Source organism: Gorilla gorilla, chromosome 5, assembly GCF_029281585.2.
Source record: "Gorilla gorilla gorilla isolate KB3781 chromosome 5, NHGRI_mGorGor1-v2.1_pri, whole genome shotgun sequence".
NCBI classification, from domain to species: Eukaryota; Metazoa; Chordata; class Mammalia; order Primates; family Hominidae; genus Gorilla; species Gorilla gorilla.
This window is the reverse complement of record NC_073229.2, coordinates 191,859,506-191,880,017: the sequence shown is the minus strand read 5'-3', so window position 1 is coordinate 191,880,017 and position 20,512 is coordinate 191,859,506. Positions and strand designations below refer to the sequence as shown.

At 42.8% G+C, this 20,512-nt stretch overlaps 1 long non-coding RNA gene across 2 annotated transcripts; it reads left to right on the top strand.

The window, feature by feature from the left end:
- Positions 1-389: 389 nt before the first annotated feature.
- Positions 390-19,145, top strand: LOC109024792 (uncharacterized). 2 transcript variants are annotated; one of them, XR_002004322.3, is made up of 5 exons: positions 390-440; positions 2,616-2,738; positions 12,378-14,238; positions 14,416-14,476; positions 17,515-19,145. It is a non-coding gene; the product is annotated as an uncharacterized lncRNA (long non-coding RNA). The 2 variants fall into 2 exon arrangements; XR_002004323.3 differs by having other exon boundaries at positions 16,657-19,145.
- The last annotated feature ends 1,367 nt before the right edge of the window (positions 19,146-20,512 follow it).

Genomic DNA, 20,512 nt, shown 5'->3' with positions numbered 1-20,512 from the left:
GTGTCTGGTGAGGCTCTGCCTGACGTCTCCAGTCATACTGTTTATTTAAAAAACAGTAATAAAACAAGAAAAGAAACAACTTTGCAAGGTATTTATTTTCAGTTCTGGCGATAGGGAGGAAAGGCTGACGCGGTAGACAGGAATCTCACTCACTGAAATTAGGCCAATCTGAAATCTACATTTTCTGCCAGGCAGAAAAAAGAAAAGGTGTGATTTTTGTTATTTTTAATTTTTATCTTATTGGGAACAGAGGAAATCATTTCGCCATCCTGCTTTTTTCTAGGAGGTTTATTTAAGTCCCTCTGTTTTCCCCTGTGGTAGAGGTAACGTTGATGAAGACAGCTGGTTGAGAGACTTATTAACGAAGTCATCTGCTTGTATTTCGATGCAGCTCGGCCATGAAGAGTGCTGAGAGAAAAAGAAAAGCAGTTTTCCATGAGGTGAGAATGGTGCTGAGACACCGTTTGTTCTGCTGGAAGCCCCAGGGGGATTTTGCCTCTCCCCAGGCTGGCCCGCATTCAAGCTCACTTTCTGACTAAGGGAGACTGTCCGACAGGTCTGCGGATCAGCTTCTGTGATTCCCACCTTGTCTCTGCAATAGAAACTCCAGAGCGCCAAACTCACTTTGTGGAGCTGTGCTGTTCTCCTCTTTCGTTTTCCTGTGTAAGGTGTGACCTGGGAAAGCCTTGGAAAATCTAGCTCAGCCCAAGGGAGGATCCTTAAAGGCAAATGCCCATCAGGGAGCTGACCCAGGAGCCCCTGACAAGCAGTCCCATTGCTCCGCGCAACAGCATCCCCAGCTTGGGCCCGTGGTTCACGCCACCTAACAGGTGGGGTTGAAGCCACGGTGAAAATACTAGTTTCCTAGTTGTGCCATCGCCTCTTGGTGTGAGGACCACACCGCACTGTAAAGGCCAAACATCCCTCTATGTGGAACGCTTTCGCCAGTTTGCTTTTTCAAGCAATGATTATTTTATTATGAGATATTTTAAGCTTGTAGAAAACAATAAAAAGAAAAACTGTCTACACATCATTCAGCTTTATCAAATTTTACCACTTAGCCATATTTGCTTCATATCTTTTAAAAAATAAGGAAAACATCACACATTCAGTTGAAGCACTCATTGCAGGTGGCTTTCGTCCCAAGACCATTCCTCTTTCCACTTCCCCATAGGCATCATTATTCTAAATTGATGTTTACCATCCATTGGTGTATTTGTATTCTTGTATTACATGTGTATGATTGCATAAACAGTGTAGCATTATTTTGTGTATTTTACAAACTTTGTAGAAATTACACTGTATATATAGTTCTGAAACTTACTTTTTCAGCTCAGTGCTACGTTATGTAGCTTTATGTACTTAAGTTCACTCATCGCAACACTGCAAAGTTCTCAATTGTGGAATATACTACAACATAGTCACACATTTTTTTCCTGCTGAAAGATGTTTTTGTGTTACCAGTCTCTATCACATGAACAATCTATATTTTTGTTTCCTTTCCTTGTCGAGGCTTTGTCTGGTTTTGGTATCAAGGTAATGCTGGCCTAAGAGAATGCATTAGCAAATATTCTCACTCCTTCAATTTTCTTTAGGAGTTTGTGTATGCTTAGTATTGTTTCTTCCTTAAATATTGGGAGAATTCACCAGTGAAGCTATTGGAGTTTCCTTTGTGGAAGGTTTTTAACTACAAATTCAATTTCTTTAATCCATATAAAAGTATTCAATTTACCTGTATTTCTTGAGTGAGCCTGGGAAATTTGTATCTTCCAAAAAATTTGCCATGTAATCTACATTTTAGAATTTATTAGCACAAATTCATTCATATAACCCCTTATTATTCTTTCAGTATCTGTAGCTTCAGTAGCAATGTCACTTATCAGTGATGATATTGGCGTGTTAAACCTTCTCTCTTTTTTTCTGATCAATCTGGTTAGAATTTTTCAATGTTATTGATTATCCCAAAGAACCATCTTTCAGTTCCTTTGATTATTGTTTTTCTGCTTTACATCTTATTGTTTTGATCTGATCTTTATTTTTTCCTATCCTCTGTTTACATGTACCTTAATTTACACATCGTTTTTCCAGTTTACTAAAGTGAAAGCCAAAATTATTGATTAGAGGCCTTTCTTCTTTTTTAATGTGTGTTTAGAGCTAGAAATTTCTCCTTACTTTCTGCTTTAGCAACATCTCATAAGTTTTGATATATATGCTTTCATTTTCATTCAGTTCATAATGCTGTCTGTCATTGTTTTGTTTGGTTTTGTTTTTGAGACAGAATCTTGCTCTGTTGCCCAGGCTGGAGTGCAGCGATCTCAGCTCACTGCAACCTTCCCCTCCCAGGTTCAAGTAATTCTCCTGCCTCAGCCTCCCAAGTAGCTAGGATTACAGGCACCCACCACCATGCCCAGCTATTTTTTTTTTTTTTGTATTTTCAGTAGAGACAAAGTTTCACCATGTTGGCTGGTCTTGAACTCCTAACCTCACGTGATCCACCAGCCTTGGCCTTCCAAAGTGCTGGGATTACAGGCATGAGTCACTGTGCCTGGCCCCATATTTGTCTTCTAATTGAGTGATTACCCTATTTACATGTAATGTAATTTTTTTTTTTTTAGATGGAGTCTCGTTCCCGTCACACAGGCTGGAGTAAAGTAGCACAATCTCGGCTCACTGCAACCTCCACCTCCCAGGTTCAAGAGATTCTCCTGCCTCAGCCACCCGAGTAGCTGAGATTACAGGTGTGTGCCACCAAGCCCGGCTAATTTTTGTATTTTTAGTAGAGACAGGGTTTCACCATGTTGGCCAGGCTGGTCTCGAACTCCTGACCTCAGGTGAACCACCCGCTTTGGCCTCCCAAAGTGCTGGGGTGACAGGTGTGAGCCACCACGCCCAGCCTGATGTGATTATTAATATTGTTAGCTTTAGTTCTATCATTTTACTATTTGTTTCATGTTATCTCATTTGTTTATTGTTGCCTTTTCCTATTTTTTGCCTTGTTTTAAATAAATTGTGTACTTTTCATTTTATTTAATTTTTTGTTGAATTATTAGCTATAACTATTTTTTTCCAATTCTAGTGATTGCTTTAGGGTTAATTGTACACATCATATCACAGCCTGCTTTCCTGTTATTCTACCACTTCCTGTATAATTTATAAATCTTACAATAGTATATTTCCATTTCTTCCCTCCCAGTTTTCATGCTGTTGCTGACATATGTTTTACCGTTTTACATATAAATTATAAACCCTATTATACTGTGCCGTATTTCTCATTAAACACTCATTTATGTTTTAAAGAAATTTTAAAATAAGGAAATTATTTTATATATTTATATATTAAATATGTATTTGTATTATATTACATAAATATATATATTTATATATATTTAAAAAATGTATATTAAGAATGTAGTTACAAATTCCAGTATTCTTCATTCTTTATTGATACCATCTGGTGTCAATTTCAATCTACCTAAAGGGCTTCCTTTTAGCATTTTTTATAACACAGTTACGTTGATAATGAATTCTTTCAACTTTGGTATTTCTGAAGAAGTCTTCATGCTGCCTTTGGTTTTGAAAGCTCTTTTCCCTGGGTATAGAACTCTAGGATGGCAGGGTCGTTTTCTTTTCCATTTCGTACCTTCAAGACATTGCTCAACTGTCTTCTTGCTTGCATTCTTTCCAAAGAGAAATCTGCTGTCATTCTTATATTTTTGTTCCTCTGCACGTAGTGCATAACAAAAATTCAGTGTTTGCTCTCTGGCTGCTTTTAAGATTGATTCTTTATCACTGGTTTTGGGCAATTTATTATAATGTATTCTGGTGTAGTGTTACTCATATCTCTTGTGCGGGGAGTGATTGAGTTTCTCAGAACTGTGAGTATGTAGTTTAAAAAATCAAATTTGAAGACTTTTAACCATTATATCCTCAAATATCTCTTCTGTACCCTTCTCTCTTCTCTTCTTCATGGATTCCAATTACATGTATGTTAATATGCTTGAAGCCATCCTGTAGCTCCCTGACACTATTTTTTAACATTACGTTTTCCTCAGTATGTTTCATTTTGGATAGTTACTATTGCTGTATCTGTCAGTTCACTAACAATTTTCTATTAATTCCATTGTCTGTGTATTCCATCCATGCATTTTTTAATCTAACCCTCTGTAGTTTAGTCTCTAGACGTTTGATTTAGGTTTTCCTTCTTATATCCTACACGTCTCCCCTTAGATTTCTGCATAGGTGGATTGCAGTCACTGGTTAGGGCCCTTGCCTGCCGTTCTGACACCCATGTCATCAGTGTTAAGTCCCCTTAGATTGACTGATTTTTCACCTCATTAGGGGTTGTATTTTCCTGCTTTTGTACATGACTTTTACATGCCTGATAATCTCTGATTGGATCCCAGACATTGAGAATTTTAGCTTACTGGGTGCTGGATATTTTTACATTCCTAAAAATATTCTTGAGCTTTTTTCCTGGCACATAGTTATGTTACTTGGAAACAGTTCGATCCTTTCCATTTTGCTTTTCAACATTTGTCAGGCAGGTCCACAGCCATGTATAGTTTAGGGCAAATTCTTCCCTGTGACAGAGCCAGGGCCCTTCTGAGTGCCCTGTCCAGTGTCCTGTGGAATGCGAGGTGCTCTCTCAGGCACTGTTCCAGCCTCTCTGTGAGCACAGCCTCTCTTCCCTCTTTCCCTCTCTTTTCTTTTCTTTTTTTTTTTTTTTTTTTTTTTTTGAGATGGAGTTTCACTCTGTTGCCCAGGCTGGAGTGCAATGATGCAATCTCAGCTCACCACAACCTCTGCCTCCTGGGTTCAAGCGATTCTCCTGTCTCAACCTCCCGAGTAGCTGGAATCACAGGCATGCACCACCACGCCCGGCTAATTTTAGATTTTTAGTAGAGACGCAGTTTCTCCATGTTGGTCAGGCTGTTCTCAAACTCCCAACCTCAGGTGATCCACCCACCTCGGCCTCCCAGAGCGCTGGGATTACAGGCATGAGCCACCGCGCCCAGCCCCCTCTCTTCTTTTCACAGGATTCTTTCCTGGCCTTGTGCAGTCTCCTCACACAATCAGGACCCTGCTGAACGTGTGTGGGGGACCCTTCACTGTCTCTGGGGTTCTGTGGAGGTGCCACTCCCTCCTCTGGGGTGCTCGTTCTCGCCTTGAATTCCAGCTGCTTTGTTCTCTCCCCTCTATATCCTTTCACTCGGGAACCCGCAGAGATCCACTCGGGCGCTCCCTTCCTGCACTGAGTCCTGTAAAGCTCTCTGGTCAGGAAGCCGGAGGAAGCGAGGGCTTTCATCACCTGCTTCTGGCTCTCGGGGATCATTGTCTTTATGGCCTGTGCCCACCTTTGGAAGCTGCTGTTTTAAATATTTTGTATCTTTTTAACTACATTTTGGTTTTTGCAAATAAGACGGTAAATTTGGTTCCTCTCACCCTATATTTTCTGGAATCCGATATCCTTAATTTTTTTTTGTTTATTAATTTTGTATCCAAATATCTCACTAATGTCTTTTAATAATTCTAATAAAAGTATTTTAACATACTGACTGTAACAAAGTATCGTTTTGGTTTGTTCTTTCCCCTTTCCAAGACAATCTTTTATTTCTTTGTTTTTGTTTTTTCTGTTCTGCCCACAACATGTGGTTCAGGCACACCTTGCTTTATTGTACTTCACTTTAGTGCCCTTTGCAGATATTGTGGGTTTTGTAAATGGCAACCATGCATTGAGCAAGTCTATCGATGCCATTTTTCCAATAGCACGTGCTCCCTTTGCATCTCTGTGTGCATTTTTAGTAATTCTTGGAATATTTCTAACTTTTTCATTGTTATATCTGTGATGATGATCTGTGATCAGTGTCTGTGATGTTAGTATTGTAATTTTTGGAAGATGCCATGAGCCACACCCATATAAGACAGGGAACTTAATCATAAATGTGTGTAGTTTTTTTTTTTTTTCAGCTTTTATTTTAGGTTCCTAGGGTACACGTGCAGGTTTGTTGCCGGGGTATATTGTGTAATGCTGAGGTTTGGGATACAAATGATCCTGTCACCCAGGTGCTGAGAGTAGCACCCAACAGTTAGTTTCTCACTCTTGCCCCTCTGCCCTCCTCCCCCTAGTGTCCCCAGTGTCCCATCTGTATCTCATGTGTCCCCAGTGTCCCCAGTGTTCCCATCTGTATCTCATGAGCTCCCAATGTTTAGCTCCCACTTATAAGTGAGAACATGCAGTATTTGGTTTTCTGTTCCTGCATTAATTTGCTTAGGGTGATGGTCTCCCCCTGCGTCTGTGTTTCTGCAAAGGCCATGATTTTATTCTTTGTTATGGCTGCATGGTATTCAATGGTGGATATGTACCACATTTTCTTTATTCAGTTCACTGGTGATGGGCACCTTAGGTTGACTGCATGTGTTTGCTATTGTGAATAGCGCTACGATGAACGTGTGAGTGCATGTCTTTTGGTAGAATAATTTGTTTTCTTTTGGATGTCTACCCAGTAATGGGATGGCTGGATGAATGGTATTTCTGTTTTAAGTTCTTTGAGAAATGTCCAAACTGCTTTCCACGGTGGATGAACTAATTTACATTCCCACTCACAGTGTATAATTGCTCCCTTTTCTCAGCAGCCTTGCTAACATCTGTTTTTTTTTTTTTTTTGACTTTTTAATAATAGTTGTTCTGACTGGTGTGAGATGGTATCTCACTGTGGTTTTGATTTGCATTTCTCTGATGATTAGTGATGTTTGGCATCTTTTCATGTGTTCATTGGCTCCTCATATGTCTTATTTTGAGAAGTATCCATTCATGACTTTTGCCCATTTTTTAATGGTTTTTTTTTTTTTTGCTTGTTCAATTGTTTAAGTTCCCTATAGATTCTGGATATTGGACCTTTGTCAGATGCAGAGTTTGTGAATATTTTCTTCCATTGTGTATGTTGTTTACTGTGTGATAGTTTCTTTTGCGTGCAGAAGCTCTTTAGTTTAATTAGGTCCCACTTGTCAATTTTTGTTTTTATTGCAACTGCTTTTGAGGACTTAGTCAGAAATTCTTTCCCAAGGCCTGTGTCCAGAATCATGTTTCTGAGGTTTTCTTCTAGGATTCTCATAGTTTGAGGTCTTACAATAAATGTGTGTTCTCACGGCTCCTCTGGCTGGCTATTCCATCATCTCTCTTCCTCTACTCAGGCAGGCCCCCTATTCCCCGAGACACAACAGGATTGAAATCACTCCAATTCATGATCCCACAGTGGCCTCAAAATGTTCATGTGAAAGAAAGACTTGCACGTCTCTCACTTTAAAACAAAAGCTAGAAATGATTAAGCTTAGTGTGAAAGGCTGTCAACAGCAGAGGTAGGCTGAAAACTAGGCCTCTTGCTTCAAATAATTAGACAATTACATGTGTGAATGTGAAAGAAAAGCTCTTGAAAGACTTTAAAAGTGTTACTCCAGTGGACACATGAAGAGATAAGCATTATTGCTGATATGGAGAAAGTTTTAGTGGTCTGGGATAGAAGATCAAACCAGCCAAACATTTCCTTAGGCCAAAGCCTAAGCCAGAGCAAGGTCCTAACTCTTCAATTCTGTGAAGGCTGAGAGAGGTGAGAAGGATGCAGAAGAAAAGTCTGAAGCTAGCAGAGGTTGATTTGTGAGGTCTAAGAAATGAAGCCATCTCCATAAAATAAAAGTGCAAGGTGAAGAGGCTGATGGAGAAGCTGCAGCAAGTTCTCCAGAAGATCTAGCTAAGACCATTGATGATGATCACTACACTAAACAACAGATTTTCAACGAGGATGAAACAGGCTTCTATTGGAAGAGATGCTATCTGGGCCTTTCATAATTAGAGAGAAGAAGGCAATGCCTGGCTTCAAATCCTCAAAGGACAGACTGACTCTCTTGTTAATGGCTAATGCAGCTGGTGACTTTAAGTTGATGTCAAAGCTCATTGACCATTCCAAAATTCCTACGGCCTTTAAAAATGATGCTAAATCTACCCTACCTGAACTTCAGAAATGCAACAATAAAGCCTGGATGGCAGCACATCTGTTTACAGCATGGTTTACTGAATATTTTAAGCCCAATGTTGATATCTACTGCTTAAAAAAAAAGTCTTCTTTCAAAATATTACTGCTCATTGACAATGCATCTGGTCATCCAAGAGCTCTGATGGAGATGTACAAAGAGATTAATGTTGTTTTCATGCCTGCTAGCACATCTATTCTGCACCCCATGGATCAAGGAGCCATTTTAGCTTTCAAGTTTTATTATTTAAAAAATACATTTTGTAAGGTTGAAGATATCATAGAAAATAATTCCTCTGATGGATCTGGGCAAAGTCAATTAAAAACCTTCTTGAAAAGATTCACTATTCTAGGTGCCATTAAGAACATTCATGATTCATGAGAGGAGCAAAAATATCAACAATGACAGGACTTTGGAAGAAGCTGATTCCAGCTCTCATAGGGGACTCTGACAGGTTCATGATTTCAGGGGAGGAAGTAATTGTAGATGAGGAGGAAAAAGCAAGAGAACTAAAATTAGAAATGGAGCCTGAAATGTGACTGGATTGCTGCAATCTCAGGATAAAACTTGAACGGATGAGGAGTGGCTTCTTTCAGGTGAGTAAAGAAAGTGTTTTCTGGAGATGGAATCTACCCTGGTGAAGATGCTGTGAACACTGTTGAAATGAAAACAAAGTTTTGTTTTGTTTTGTTTTGTTTTTTTGACAGAGTCTCACTCTGTAACCCAGGCTGGAGTGCAGTGGCACAATCTCAGCTCACTGCAACCTCCGCCTGCCAGGTTCAAGCAATTCTCCTGCCTCAGCCTCCTGAGTAGCTGGGACTACAGGTGCAAGCCACCATACCCTGCTATTTTTTTGTATTTTAGTAGAGATGGGGTTTCACTGTGTTGCCCAGGCTGGTCTTGAACTCCTGAGCTCAGGCAATCCTCCTGCCTCAGCCTCCCAAAGTGCTAGAATTACAGGCATGAAGGATTTCTAATATTCCATAAACTTAGTTAATATAGCAGGGGCTGGATTTGAGAGGATTGACTCCAATTTTGAAATAAGTTCTACTGAGGGTAAAATTCTATCAAAAAGCATCACATGCTATAGAGAAGCCCTTCCTGAAAGGAAGATTCCATTGATGCAGCAAACTTCATCATTGTCTTATTTGAAGACACTGCCACAGCCATCCCAGCCTTCAGCAACCACCACTGTGATCAGTCAGCAGGCATCAACATCCAGGCAAGACCCTTTACCAATAAAAAAGATTTCAACTTGCTGAAAGCTCAGGTGATCATTAGTATTTTTAGCAATCAGGTATTTTTAAATTAAGGCAGGTACACTGTTTTTTAGACACAATACAATTGCACCCTCATTTACTGCATTATAGTGTAAACATAACTTGTAAACGCACTGAAAAACCAAAACCATTTGTGTGACTTGCTTTATTGTGATAGCTGCTTCATTAGGGTCATGTGGAGCTGAACCTGCAGTGCCTCTGAGGTGTGTTTGTGGACAAGGTGTCCATTTACTTTGCAGTCTCAGTATCCCAAAAAGAAGGGTTTCCCAAGCTGTAAGGACTTCTTCACCTGGGAAATGCTTTCTTAAATTTTTTGAAACATCGTCATTTTTTTTACTCTCACATTTGTATTATTTTGAATTAAATCCATTGTTATTGAGAACGTATCTGCAGAAAAACTGCAAATTTTGTGAGGATGTGTCTACCTAGAAAATTTTGCAGTTGTTTTTGACCTGAGACCTAGAGTTATAATACATCATTAGATTGCTTTTATAAAATTTTCAGCTTAAAGCTATTTCAGCTACCCAAATAGTATCATTTTTTGCTTTAGTTTGTCATTTTAAAAGCATTTATTATTGCAAAACAGTAAATGTGTATTTAGAAACTAGAAAACAGAAAAAAATAAAAATGTTGAGGTCACCATTGTTAACACCATAGTGTACGTATTCTAGGTCTTTTTCTTTCTTCCTTTCTTTATCCATATTTTTAATATTCATTCTTTTTTTTTTTTACTAAATTGACATTCTATTATAATAGTATTTTGTCATCAATGTTTCTTCATTAATTATCTCCACCTTTTCATGTAATTACATTTTATTTTATCTATACACTGTCCATTTCAAATTTTTCCAATTGTCCTGCAGTGTTATTTACAGCTGGCTTGTCTAAACCAGGACCTGACCCAAAGCCGCAAACTGCATCTGGTCATTACATCCTTAAATATTTATTAATCTGTCCCCCCCTCCTTTTTTTTTTTTTTTTTTTTTGAGACAGAGTCTCACTCTGTCGCCAGGCTGGAGTGCAGTGGCACAATCTCAGCTCACTGCAGCCTCTGCCTCCTGGGTTCAAGTGAGTCCCCTGCTTCAGCCCCCCTGAGTAGCTGAGACTATAGGCACACGACACCACACCCAGCTAATTTTTGTATTTTTGGTAGAGATGGGGTTTCACCATGTTGGTCAGGATGGTCTTGATCTCCTGACCTCATGATCCACAAGCCTCAGCCTCTCAAAGTGCTGGGATTACAGGCGTGAGCCACCACACCTGGCCGTCACTTTTAACACCTTGATAGATTAAAGTTAAGAATATTTGCTTGAATACATCAGGGTGATGTGAGCTTCATACGCATCAAATCAGGAGACACATACTATGGGATGCTAAGAATGACAACATGAATTAAGATGACGATTGTCTGATGTTTCCAATGTAAACTTATGCTTTGTCAAATATAATTTTTCAAAAGCCAAAAAGATGATTCTTACAAATAGGAAGTGAGTACATGACAAAGACTTATTTAACCCATGACTGGGGGAACAAGGAGCATGGCAATTTGGGTTCAAAGAATTACAGGAAATACAGAAGTATTTATAGCCCCTGAAAAAAATAATGTTATGATAAGATTTCTAAATTAGCTACAAGAAAGGTTAATGTTTTATACGATGTTGAAACTGTAAACGTGGGGTTATCTTTTTCATCAGAGTGACAACATTTGCACCTCTATCAGACATGGGTTCGTTTGTATAAGAAAAGAATCATTTGCATGGAATCAATTTTCTACAGCTTAACACCTGCCCTTACAGAGTTGCTAAATATCCTAATCAATAGTAAACTGTGAGTCAACAAAGACGTACAGCCCTAGAGAATTAGATAATACTGAGGCGGGCATGATAGACTGGCTCAGCACTTCTTTGAAAGGACATGCAGCCTTTTCCATGTCTGGGTCTGGTTTTTTTTTTCCTTTTTCTTTCTTTCTTTTCTTTTTCTTTCTTTCTTTTTTTTTTTTTTTTTTTTTTGGAGATGGAGTCTTGTTCTGTTGCCCAGGCTAGAATGCAGTGGTGCGATCTCGGCTCACTGCAACCTCCATCTCCCGGGTTCAAGTGATTCTCCTGCCTCAGCCTCCTGAGTAGCTGGGATTACGGGTGCCCGCCATTGTGCCTGACTCATTTTTGTATTTTTAGTGGAGACGGGGTTTCACCATCTTGGCCAGGCTGATCTTGAACTCCTGACCTCGTGATCCACCCACCTGGGCCTCCCAAAGTGCTGGGATTACAGGCGTGAGCCACCGCGTCCAGCTGGGGTCGGGCTTTCTTAACCTCCCTCCCCATCTCTCGTTTGACTAGAGAGCAATGTGTGCTGTTAGTCTGGCACTTCATAGAGTACTTGTTCCTTAAATCTTAAACCTAATGATTGTATCAGCAGTTGATAATCCTCGCCTGAATCAATAATTTCAACAGTGTTATGGACGGCGGACTTTCTAATTCCCTCTTTTTTTTTTTTTACATTATTAGCTGATTTTTTTCCAATAAAAAATAACCTAGTCTCAATAAGTGTGGTGGTTGGTTATTACATCAAATAATAAAAATCTGAACCCCAATCCCAGATGAGAACAGGTCTGCAATAATGAATTTTAAGGGAACACTTTTTCCCCCCATTTTGGAGCCCACGGAAAGTGGGATAAGCTTGCTTGCCATTTGTGTTTGCCAAACGGATTTTTCTTAGTGTGCTCTTCTACTGAGGAGGGCCCCATCTTTCCGTTAGGGTTTCAGATTTAATTTCCAACTCCCTAGGGACCTAATGTCACGTGGATACTTAGAGACCAAGTTCCTGATGTTCCCGCCCCTCCTGCGGGGCTGCTGCAGCCCAGACTCCCTCTCTGGCATTTGGTCCCTTTATTCCTGGCCTCTGTGGATTTTGCTTGCTTGTGAGCTAAGCTATATATTTGAAAAGATGATTGATGCTTTTCATTCAGCATTTCTAGTTGTAAAGATGTGGAATGTTCAGCTTATTTGATCCACAATATTGTTTTTCTAAAAAAGTCACTACTTCAACTTTTCTGATTGTTTTTCTGTCTTTCAGGTCTACTGAATAAACGGCCTCTCTGTCAGTGGAGAATAGCTCAATAGTCAGATGACTGCATTCTCTCATCTTCCTTGAGAGGTTAGGCCTGTCACATGGTATTCGTCACATAATATTGCGGTTTTGCAGGGAGAAGACTTCCCGGCCATCCTACAATCGCAGCAAGTATTTACTGAGCTCTGTGCTTTGGTAGATGCCACGCTACAGCTTTGTTTCATTATTATCCTCATAAAACAGGAAAGGTTTCCTTGTTCCCTCGCAGGGCGTGTGAGAGCCGGAGTCCTTGTCCCCTCGCAGGGCGTGTGAGAGCCGGAGTGGCTCACTTCTTCAGTGCCCCGCTGCCCAGATCTCTAGGGGTGCATACAGATGGGCAGGTTGTGGGGCTCTGACCCCACGACAGTGGCTAGGGTGGATGTCGACAGCTTCTGAAGCCCCAGTGGGCGTGTGTTACCGTGTGCTCCTTCAGTTTTGCCGTCTCTAGGCGGCTTGTGTTAACCAGCTCAATTAGACCCTCTACCTTTTTATAAGGACACAGGACTTCTGTATACCGGGCTCTTGCCTTGGTGTACTGGAAGAATCGGATCACACCTGGGCTTGGAGAACGGGCGCAAGGTTTGATTGAGTGGAGGTAGCTCTCAGCAGATGGGGGAGCCAGAAGGGAGATGGAGTGGAAAGGTTTTCCCCTGGAGTCAGGCTGCTGAGCAGCCGGCCTCTTCTCCCACCACCCTGGCCAAACTCCGCGTGGTTCCGCAGGAATAGCCTGCGGCGTGCCAGTGTCTCAGTGCCTGCCGCGGGCTCTCCAATCAATGTGCGCCTCTGGCCGTCCAGCTGCCTGGGTGTTCTTCCGCTCATGGTCTCCTCTTGCTGCCTTGCCGCTTGGGTCTTGGGGTTTTTACAGGCACAGGCTGGGGGCGTGGTGGGCCAGGGTGGTTTTGGGAAATGCAACATACGGGTGTGAAGGCAGGAGTGCCTGTCCTCACCTAGCTCTGTGGACACAGGCCCGAGGGTGGAGCTCTAGCCAGGGACCCACCTTTCTCTACCCAGCACTTCCCTGCCTCCTTCCCATATCACTTAGTCCTCCCAACAACCCACGACGGCAGGTGTCAATGTTCTTCTTTCCTGCGGGGAGAAAACGAGGCATGAGAAAGTTACTTTGCTTCCCCAAGAGCACGTGTGTAATGAATGACAGAGCGGGCCTGTAGCCAGGTCTGTCGAACCCCAAATCTGTGTTTCAATCTGCTACACCAAGACAGGCTGTCATAGGAGAGCTCACAATAGGAACTGACTGGGTTTTGCCCTGCACTTTACCCATCCTACAGGGACTCTGCTTCGTTCTAGAGAACTTTCACAAGCCCTGGAGATCACAGAAGGAGTCCTGCTGTCCAGATGAGGAAGCTGAGCTCAGAGAGATTCACTAACTTACCTGCAGCCACACAGGTAAGAAATCACTTCCTTCACCATCTCACGTTGCAAACCTACTTTTTACCGAAAAACAGACCCCACGTGATATGCAGGCTGCACTTGCGGTGGCGCCTTCCCTCTGCGCAGGGTGGAGTCACTTCACACCCAGAATGCGGGTTCTGGGCTCAGGTGTGCTGGTTGCTCCTGCCCCATGACGCTCCCGGGGGAAGGGACTGTGGCAGTGCCTCTGCCTAACGTGGGCCACCGTCAGAGCACCTGCGGCCCCGATGGTTGCCACGGCTCCCCGGCTTTAGGCAGTACAGAAAGGCTTGGCAGCCAGCTATTGTGAGGCAACCCCTGTGGATGAAGAGGTCCAGCTGCTGGCTGCGTCCGCTGTCTGAGTTCTGCATGCACTGAAGGACCTAGAAGAGATTCTTTCACAGGCAAAGGCAGTTTACAGGTCTCACTTTCCCTTTTTCCCTTGGAGTGGGGGAGAAAATTAGGTGGAATTAGTGATAAGTGCTTGGTTTACAATATTGGGTTGATTTTGAAATCATGGATTTTTCAGTTCAGATAGAGACTGAAGTGGAATCTAGCTCTCCTTTGGTCTATCTGAGATTGTTTTTTTTCATCCTAGAAAATAAGATTGGGAAATGAGGTAGACCAGATGTGGAGGCGACGGGCGTTCCATGAAAAGGGTAAGAGCCACAGAAAAAAGCTCACAGAAGAGATTAGTTAAAAGAAAACTCTTCAATTTAAAGAGGTAAATAAGGAATATCAAGTGCTTTAAAAAGATTTCTCACTCCAGAAATTACCTCTGCAACCACAGAGTGTATTTCGGCAGTACCTTCCTTAAGGATTTCTCACCCCAGAAATTACCTTTACAACCACAGAGTGTATTTTGGCAATACCTTCCTTTTCATCTGAAAGTGGCAGGCACTGGCCTTTCTTCACGAGACCTCTGCTTATCCATAAGGCAGAAACTCTGATGCCATTTCCACATTGTCTCTCTCCAAGAACACGCAAGCCTGGTGGCAGGTTTGATTTTCAAACAGCTTATGTGTGTAAGACAGATGCTTCTCCATTCCTCGAAGGTCCTTCTAGTTCTCTTTAAATTACTGTTTTCTTTGTCACCGTGTCATGTGGAGGAAGGATGACAGAGGGCAAAAGGATGCATCCGAGTGAGAGCCAAGGGGCCGGGCATGCGGGGCACTTTTGGTACCAGCTCAGGAGATTGATAGTTTGCTTCCACAGCTCCAGATTCCTGGGTCTGGGTCTCTCTTAGCAACCACAGCTTCCAGGTGGACCAGCAGGATGAAAAGGACTTTGATCTTGCAAACTCAAGCTTAACTTCCCACTGAAAGCAATGGCATGTGAAAACAGGCCAAATGATTCACAACTGTTTCTTGTTCCCAGATTTCATTCTAAGGGGATGCTTCTGGGTGCTCTAGCTCAGCTCCTGGTTTTTCTTTTAGTAGTAAGAGCCTCAGACAAAAGCTCACTGGCTAACTCTTTGCAGAAAGATGAATTTGCATGGGAAGGTACAAGCAGAACATGCACAGTATCCTAGTCTAAGAGAACCACTGCCCTCAAATGACCTCCTTACAGTCAGTCAGTTAACAGTGTTTCATGAACACCAGCAAGATAGCAAAAGGTAAATCCCATTAAGTTTTCAAAACAATGACCTAAGTATTTTTGCATATTGAGGTATCATTTGCACACAGTACAATGCACACTTTTCTAGTATGTAATTTGATGAGTGTGGTGTGTACTCATGTAACCAGGTTAGAATATTCCACCCTTTACAAAGTTTCCTCAGGCCCTTTGCACTGGATCAACATCCTCCTGTTCCCAGCCCCTGACAAACACTGATCTGAGTTCTGCCTCTGTGGTTTTGTCTTTTTCACAAGGGCATGAAAATGGAATCATGTAGCGTGTGTTCCTCTGTGTCTGGTGTCCTGGCACACTGCCGCTGAGAGCACCCGTGCTACTGTGTGCAAGAGCAGCTGCCCCTTTTTACTACAGAATAGCACTCCACAGCAGAGAGACTGCAATTTGTTTTTCCACTCCCAGTGGATGGACATTGGCATTGTTTTCAGTTTTTGTTTTTATTGTGAATAAATCTGCTTTTAGATGTTCATATACAGGACTTGCATGAACATATGTTTTCATTCCTCCTGGGTAAATGCCTAGAATAGTATGCTGTGTTCTATGTAAAGATCGCATCTAACTGTCCAGGGCACTGCCCAGCTGTCTTCTAAAGTAGGTTTCCGACAGGCGGTGTATGGGTGGGTCTCGTGTTTTTAATCTGCTCTGATGATCTCTGCCTTTTAATTGGAATAGTCAGACCACTTATGTTTTGTGTGATCATTGTTGTGGCAGTGTCCTATTTGTCCTTTGTTCTTTTTTTCTCTTTTTCTGCCTTCTCTTGGATTCATCGAGCATATTTTTATAATTCCATTGTATGTAACCTGTGAGCTCACCAGTCATCCCTTCCAGAGCTTCTGCATCGATTGCTCAGAGGCAGAGGGTGGATGCTTTCCCCTCACTAGGATGCACAGGTCTCTGCTTGGGATCTGGGGCTGAGGAGGGTTTCCTGCCCTCTCAGCAGTTTGCAGCTTCCATTTTACATTGGAGAAGGTGAAGGAGTTGGGCTGGGTCCTGCTGTGTCCTCCGGGGTCATTCCTGGGTCTCGTGCTCTTTCCTTCCCCTCTAGTGAGAACAAGCAGTTGTTGCAGGCACGTGGAGAGAGCTGGAGAGTGAGACAGGCTCCCCTTGTGTCTGGGGTCTGCAGGGAGTCCAAGCCAGCACCCTAGCCTCTCTTCTGCCTTTAGGAACTCATAAAACCTTTGGCTGCATTCTTCTTATCCACTTCTAGGGCCACATTGCTTTCATCTAGAATCGTCTGAGACTCTGTGTGGATTTGTTTTGTTTAATGCAAGAAGCAAGGGGCAGATGGTATGATGTTAACAGATGGAGAAGAAGCTGGAATGACTCAATTTCTACTTTCTTTTCCATCTCCTTTATGTAAATATGGTCTTCAAACAGAAAGGGCAGAGCAAACTTGAGAGAACTGAAATCTCAAATAGAAAGTAATATGTGGCATCTGCTGTCTATAAGGAAGTTTAAGCTGTGAGACCCAGAAGATCTAAAAGATCTTAGAAATGAGATGGCCAAGCCCTTGGAGGTAATCCCTGTGGAATCTTGAGGAATGAGAGAAGACAGCAGAACAAAAGAGATGGACAGATGGTGTGGCCTTCGAGATGGGAATAAGGTTGCATGGAGACCACAGATGAGTGAACGCTGTCTATCTGTGGACAATTTTAGTTTAGATGTAAAAAGATGTCTTGGAAAATTCTAGAAAAGAAAGCAACGAGCATTGGCTCACTTAAAACAAACAGCCATGCCAAGGTGACCTCATTTCCTGTGTGAACAGGCTTGGGAGGTGTGGGAGCTTCACTGCCTCTTAACTCCAGCCAGGCTGTCAGTCTCCCTGAGGACAAGATGGAGAAACGTAGGTTAGAAATAATTCACACACCTGAATATTCACACACCTGAATAACTGTTCAGAGCTGGCTGAACAGTTATATCTGATAGGGGAATGTCGACTCTGAAGATTTCTGGCTTGTTCTGGGGCTTAATCCTTGGACCTATTTTATTCAACATTGATTGTCAATGCTCTGAATCATGATGCCCATCACTATCCCCCTGAAGAACTCACCAGCTCTTTCCCCAGGTGTGTGGGGATCCGAACTGAAGAGCGCTTTCCAGGAGACACACTTCGCTGTCCACACAGAGACCAGGATGCATTCGTGGACTCACTTGCCCTAACTTCTGTCATGCTGCTTGCAACGCACGGCCAATCCCAGCATGAATGAAGCCAGCAAGACTTTTCTTGGTGTTTGTTGAGTGGGATTCTGGTGCCTCCTGTGCAGATTCACTTTTTACAAAATTACGTTGACAGTCTTGCTTATAGGCCTCAAAAAACTCTGAATAAGATGCGCTGGTTTGCCTTTGGAACATAGGATAGGCACTGTTATCAGAATCTGCTGCAATCTCATACCAAATTGGAATGTTTTCCCTTTATAGCATTTTTAAAACTTTTCCCACAAAATAACAGCATTGCACCGTGTCACGTTATATTTAATTGCATAATGTCAGCCTCCCTTAAAAGAATGTTGAAAAGATTATACTTTGAAATAGTAATCATGGGGAAATGCCTGACTTGAGGAGTTCAGCAGTTATAAATATTCCTGCAACATTAATTGGTCAATAAATATCTGCTGACTGGGCCTGTGACATGTAACTCAATGGGAACCTTGGAGAAAACCCTGATTTGCAAGATTTCTGGCCCCAGAAAGCACCCAACAGAGCGTGGCATTTAAAGCCTGCTCATCCAGAAGAAGCCACAATTCCTACACCAGATGTTCACGTTGCTATTTTAAAATTCTGGGCTCCAGCTGTACGCGTAGGCACGTACTATGCACCCTACGTACGGGATCCCAGTCACTCCCACTCCCATGAAGGATTTTTCACAGATGTCTGAATTCACGCTGAATTGTATTGTGTCCTATGTGTTTAATGACAGTCTGAGAATTTGGTGGTGAAGGAAATCACACGGCCTATTCTAGTTACTGTTCGATTGCACCGGCATTCTTTTGTGATCTGGAAATAACTCATGTCTCGCCGTGATGTGATTTAACGTGCAATGTTGTAGGGTTGCATGGTGTGGTGAAGATGAGGTGTGTGTCCCTCCCGGCTCCAGCAGGCACTGCTTCCTTCTGCTCGGCTCCGTCGGACTCTACCATGCCCTCGACGCGTGGTGTGGGCTGTGACAGGGCCTCCCAGGAAACAAGACTCATCCTGCTCCTCTCAGGAGCTCACAGTGTGTTTGGGAAGAAAAGGCTTACGCAAGAGGCCATTCAGTTGCCATAGGACAGGGTGGGATCCACTGTCACAATGGAACGTTACAGACAATAAATTTGTAATGAGACGAAGGATATTATTTACTGGAAATTCACATGGGGACTTCTCATGAGATGACAGGAAAAAATACAGTTTCCAGGGAGCTCCCAGCTTCATTCCAGTGGAGTGAGACCCCAAGAGGGATCGTGGAGGTTTGGGATCTTCCAGCCGTCTTGGGGGATCTGGCGCAGGGTCAGGGGTGAGGTGTGGGGCAGGAAGGAGGAAGAGACCCCTGTATGGGAAATCCCGGGGGTGACCCGGGACATTGTTGAGAGTAAGTTCAGAGAGTGGAAGGGTCTGGGGACCCCAGGAGGAAAGGGGATTGGGAAGGAGAGAAATAGGAATTGTTTAGAAGGTTTGTAGCTATGAACTGGATTCCCTTTAATGCTCTTTGAGAGCTGCTAATAAATATAGGAACTTAATTTTTAAAATTAAATAAAAAATGTTTTAGCTTTACTGAGGTATAATTGACAAATAACACTGCATGTATTTAAAGTGTATGATGCGTGTGTATTTAAAGTGTATGATGTGCTGATGTGACACATTGTGGAAGGATCACCACGGTGAGCGCATGGACACTGTCAGCAGCAGCAGGCCTGGTGCTGCGCAGTAGGTCTCCACACAGCTGCAGCTCTGTGTCTTTTCACCAACATCTCCCCATCTCCCACCTCCAAGCTCTGGTCGCCACCTTCTCTCTGCTTCTGTGTCTTCAGCCTCTTTGCATTTCACATATAAGTGGGGTCAGGTAGCATTTTTCTTCTTGTGTTTTTGTTTATATTTTCTTCACTTCCTATATATTTCACTTAGCAAAATAAATTGTCACACACAGACACACACATACATACACACACACACACACATGATGGCATATTACTCAGCCTTAAAAAAGGAGATTCTGCCATTTTTGACCACACGGATGGACTCGGAGGAGCTGAATGTTAATTTGAATACTGGCCCATTGGTTTGGAGGCCTCCCTGTTCTGAAATACAGCTTATGAGGCCTCAAGGATACACATATGAAGGAGTCAGGCCAGAGGGTATCAGTGAGGATGCAGGAGGCACAACCTGAGCTGATTCCGGGAGGCAAGATGTTTGGATACGAGGCAGGGAGGGCGTTTCTGGGAGAGGGGTTGGCCTGAGCAGAGGCGTGGTGCTGGGATTCCCCGGACACAGGCAGGAGGGAGCAGGAGGCGGTGCAGCTAGTGCTTAGTGGTATCGGGGAGGAAGGGAGGTGACGCCGGTCTATAAGGTAGAATCAGATCATGGATATTCTTGAAAGCCTGGTTGGGAAGCTGGTTTTTAACCACTAGGTAACGAGGAGCCACTTGAAAATGCATAATGATTGAGGAGGTGTGATGAAAATGGAGTGTCTTGAAGCCAGGGACAGAGCTATTCTTTGGCATAAAAATGGATAACCAGGAACTGGATGATTGAGGCAGCAGGGACAATGGAGAACGAGGGAATGAGTGGACAGCAAGGGGGAGGCTGGTAAGACCCAGGGACGCTGCAGGGGAAGGAGGGGGCAGCAGGAAAGATAACACTGATGAAGTGTCTGTGATTGCTGCGCAGCATGTGGCAGGCACTTGGCGGATATCTGTGGAGTGTGTCCAAACACGGATACCATGAACATGGTTTTATTCATTCCTTTCTGTAGCTGAGGAAGCTGCTGTCCAGTGAAGCTGGGTGACTTGACAGTGCTTATAGAGCCAATAAGCAGTGCAGCCAAGCTTCAAAATCCATCTTCTGATTCTAAACCAGGCTCTTCACTT